Source organism: Palaemon carinicauda, chromosome 3, assembly GCF_036898095.1.
Source record: "Palaemon carinicauda isolate YSFRI2023 chromosome 3, ASM3689809v2, whole genome shotgun sequence".
NCBI lineage: Eukaryota > Metazoa > Arthropoda > Malacostraca > Decapoda > Palaemonidae > Palaemon > Palaemon carinicauda.
Genome location: NC_090727.1, coordinates 170,533,457 through 170,538,769, shown reverse-complemented (window position 1 = coordinate 170,538,769; position 5,313 = coordinate 170,533,457).

Sequence of the window (5,313 nt, the reverse complement as noted above, 5' to 3'; positions counted from 1 at the left end):
TCAAGATATTTAATATACCACTTCGTGATTTTCCCTACAAATTGAGCATACTTTTCCTTGTGCAATGTCTCACAATGCCTTCGAACATATTCCTTAAGAACAGAACCTCTTTGATGCCACACAATATTCTTCTCCCCACTTCATATCGTATGCTCTGTTCATATCAGAGCACTTTCATTTCTTATTTTGACTCAATATGGAAAGACGTTATGAACAATAGTACTTAACTGCAAAACAGAAGCAAGCTGAAAACTATTCGAAACATCAGGGGTTCCATCCCCATTCTATTCACGGGGTTTTCCTTTATCTTGTTACATTTATATATTGGTTATTGTTATTGTTATTACTCTATCAAACATTTGTATTGAACGCATGGTTTGGAGAGAGAGAGAGAGAGAGAGAGAGAGAGAGAGAGAGAGAGAGAGAGAGAGAGAGAGAGAGAGAGAGAGAGTACTGAAATTCTACTGAAATATGTAATTCTAATCTTATTTCATTATTTATCATTTTTTTTTTTTATTTATTTAGTATTCAGGAGGGATCAGTTTAGGGCCAGTAAGGTTTCGACACATTAAATCACACTGCATAATTAGGTCAGTGTTGGAGGGCCACAAAAAATCCCCTCCCGGGCCACATTTGGCCCGCGGGCCTGTAGTTGGACCACCTTGCTCTAAGGCATTCTCCTGCTTGATAGGCCAATGTCGATGTCCCTGTCTCTGCCATTCATGAGCGGAATTAAAGAAAATAGAAAAATAAAAAGCCACAATCCTAATCGTAAAAGCAGGAGACAAAGAGCTCCAACGGGAAAAAAATAGCCCAATGAGGAAAGGAAATAAGGAAATAGTTGAAATAAGAGAATTAGTATATAATTAAACTAGAATATTTCAAGAACAGTAATAACATTAAAATAAACCTTTCATATATAAACTATATAAAATGAAAAAGGGAAGGTAACGTCTCTGCCTGTTGTTTGCCAGTCGGGGGTTTGAGTCCCACTCAGACTCAATAGTGCCATTAGTGTCTGCAACCTTACCATCCTTGTGAGCTAAGGTTGGGGGGTTTGGGAGAGCCTATAGGTCTATCTGCTGAGTCACTAGCAGCCACTGCCTGGCCCTCCTTGGTCCTAGCTTGCGTCAGTCTCTAGGGCATTGTCCTGATTGTTAGGGCAATGTCACTGTCCCTTGCTTCTGGCATTCATGAGCGACCTTTAAAACCTTTAAAGAGAACTCTACCCCAAGCTAGTGCTAAGTGCAAGACTATGGTACAGAGGCTATGGCACTACCCGCGACAACAAAACAATGGTTTGATTTTGGAGTGTCCTTCTCCTAGAAGAGTTTCTTACCATACCTAAATAATCTCTCCTACCCTTATTATCATTACTGTTACTAGTCAAGCTACAACCCTAGTTAGAAAAGCAAGATGCTATAAGCCCAAGGGCTCCCACAGGGAAAAATAGCTCAGTGAGGAAAGGAAATAAGGAAATAAATAAATGATGAGAACAAATTGAAAATAAATCATTCTACAAACAGTAACAACGTCAAATCAGATACGTCATATATAAACTATAAAAAGACTTGTCAGCCTGTTCAACATTTACTGCAACTTTGAACTTTTTAAGTTCTAATGATTCAACTACCTGATAAGGAAGATCATTCCACAACTTGGTCACAGTTGGAATAAAACTTTTTTAGCTATAGTAAGCAGCTCTTCTAGGAGAAGGACACTCCAGAATCAAACCATTGTCCTCTAGTTTTGGGTAGTGCCATAGCCTCTGTACCATGGTCTTCCACTGTCTTGGTCTATATATATATATATATATATATATATATATATATATATATATATATATATATATATACTGTATAATATATATATATATATGTATATATATACATATATGCATATATATATATATATATATATATATATATATGTGTGTGTGTGTGTGTGTGTGTGCGCCTATAAAAGAATCAACACTAGGAAACCATTGCCAGTATAGTGAAGATGGTTGTATTCCAGCTCTATAAAAATACATTTCAATTGGATAGATATTTGTATCTGCAGAGAAACAAAATTGTGTCATCCTTAGTAGCCTAATGGGATACAGTGCAAAATCTCAAATTTAATCAATGACGTTAAAGTTCCATTTGGATTTATTTTTGTAATGATGTGTGAGTGTTTGGAGAGTCAAGACTGCTGGATTTTCATGGTTTCAAAAGATAAATACCAATAAGTATACTTAGATAGTTAAAATAATGGGGTAAAGAGTTAGATATATTATGTTAGTACTGTTCAAAGTAGGCTAAGTGGAAAATATGTCGATGATTATCACGGTGAGAAGAGGAGTGTGGCATGAAGTTGGTTGACACAAAAGTTGAGGTTGACATAAATTTTAAAGGAAGGTGTTTTCAATGTTTTGCTGTTTAATGATTGCATATGCTCTTTATTTACCCATATTCTAGAAATTTCCCCGACTTTATACCAACCATAGATATATTCTATTTTTCCTATTTTTTTTCTTTCTATAATTACAACACCTACGTCATAATCCAGTACTCTCTTTATGAAATAGAGATTTCCTATTTCCTCAATATATTTGCCCCACAATCAAAATAGACCCAATGCTTTTAACTCTTCATTATAATTTCTTAACACTCTTGTTATCCAATGACGCACTTTGACGTCATCAGTTCATGCGACCTTAAGTGCTCTGATGACTTACAATGTCACCAATCGCGGCGTCATCCAAAGAAAACGAGATTTGTATCGTAGGAATAGTAGATGCTGGACATAATTGAAAACGTGTACAGAAAACGAGAATCGATTGGGGGTCCAGCAAACCATAACCTAGCCAGCATTCACCTTTTTTTATTACATGTCAGCAGCAGTCATACTAAACTTTTTCTTCCAGCACAATGATGACATTCAGGTGTTAGTGCGATTTGGAGTGATATGCAATGATTATAAAGCGTGTTGTTAAGTGTGAGTGTTTTAGGCACAAATTAACATAATAAATGGCTAAAAATAAGAAAAGTAACGCCAAAGTATGCTGAAAAGCTCACGCTAAGTCAAGTTTCATGAAATGCTTTTCGATGAATTCTGAGGAGTCTTCACCAGCTCGTAAACTTGCATTGCAAAGGCTTTCAGTGCCAGATTTTTCATCGGAAAGTAGTGGCAATTATGGGGAAAGAAATACTCTTCAAGATGGAGAAAGGTAAAGGTTTTGGTGAGGATATGGAAGAAGGATCTGATCTCGTAAGTCTTCCAGCAGAACCGTGAACACCGAGATTAGACAGAACTCCCCCTACCCCCGTCGAACCTATAGCTAGGTCACCTGAGGCCAGGATTAATCCTTACCCGAGGCCTTGTCTTCCTCACCATCGGCCATACCTCAACTTCACACGGCACAACCTCCCACATCCCCCCCCCAACACACACAAAACGCAGCAAAATATGGCCCACGCCTTCTTTTATGGTCGAGAAAGGTAAAGGCATCAAGACAATGTAAAAATAATGCTGTTCGGAAATTATTTTAAAGACGAGCTGGATTGTGATGAATCAGAAGAGAATGAGGAGTCCGATGTAGGTCTACCCAAGGCCAATAGAAGGCGATGATGCGGGAGACAATTGCTACTGACATCTTCCCATCAAGCATAGGTAGTAAGCTGACCAAAGCACAAGCCACCCGCTGAGATACTACCGCTAGAGAGTTTTTGGGTCTTGACTGACCAGATAGCACTACATTGAATTCATCTTTGGCCAAGTCTTATTTTTCCGTTTCCTACACATACACTGAATAGTCTTGCCTATTCTCTACATATTTTCCTCTTTCCTCATGTACCTGGCAACGACTAAGATACTGCACTGTAATTGTGCAATAGCTACTTTCCTCTTGGTAAGGGCAGAAGAGCATCTTTAGCTATGGTAAACTCTTATAGGAGAAGGACACTCCAAAATCAAACCATTGTTCTCTAGCCTTGGGTAGTGCCATAGCCTCTGTACCATGATCTTCCACTGTCATGGGGTAGAGTTCTCTTGCTTGAGGGTACACTCGGACACACTATTCTATCTTATTTCTCTTCCTCTTGTTTTTTTTTAGTATCAATAGTTTATATATGAAAGATGTAACAATGTTGTTACTGCTTTTAAAATATTTCATTTTAATTGTTAATTATTTCTCACTGGGCTATTTTCCCTGTTGGGGCCCTTGGGCTCATAGCATATTGCTTTTCAAACTAAGGTTGTAGCTCAGAAAGTAATAATGATAATAATAAGACAACACCTTACAGGTGTGCTACTTTAGTCTCACAATTCGTAGTTGCCAGTGACTGCAATGGATATTGCACAGTATCTGGGTCTCGTTGCCCTTATAGAAGTCATTCAGTAAGCAACATTGCAGGACTGCTGGTCAACGAATTAGCTGAACAATGACATGTTGGTTTTTGCAGATTGCAAAGTACTTTCACATGGGAAATGAGGCTGATATCCTACAAGGCAACATTGATCGTCTCATGAAAATGGGCACATTCCGTGCATAATTCTGATCGTGGTTCAGAGATGTGAATAATCCTTTGCAGGACTTGTCAATTGAAGAAGAGATGCTGCCATGGAAGGGGAGGCTTAGGTTCAGTGTATAAACCTGCCAAGATGACAAAATATGGCATAAAAATGTATATTATTGTAGAGGCTGGCAGTGGTTGCATTTCATATTTTGAGGCTTACAGTTACACGCATACTTTCACTCCACACATTGTCTCTCCCTCATAGGCAATCTCCCAGGGATGGACTACCGTCTGTACAAAGACAATTATTGTCATACCTCCGTAGCCTTTTTCCAAGAGTTGTATGATAGGGGCATACATACCTGTGACACATTTCGCTCTCCAAAGTTGCTCCCAAGGTAACGCAAGTCCTTACATGAAACAATATTTCTAGATATATGATGTACCTGTAGTTCCAGAGGCTTTTGGACCTTTTTTATTATCTGGAAGGAAGTAACCCTTGTCAAACTGGCAACAAACATTCATATAGCAGAATTGAAGGATCACAAACATCGGCAGAAAGGGACTCATGAAAGATTGCAGTGATCGTGCCAATGCTCTCTCTTTAAAATATTTTCATGGGTGTTATTGATTATTTTGATTCAATGGTCGTGTTGCGCATTTAGGAGGAATACCAGCAAATGATCCAAGAACTTTGTGATATACTTCTTACAGATGGCACTCTTGAATGCATTCACCTTGCGCAGGAAATACTCCTTGGAAAGGAAGAGCTTCACGATATTCACCATGTCCTTTACTGATGCCCTCATACACT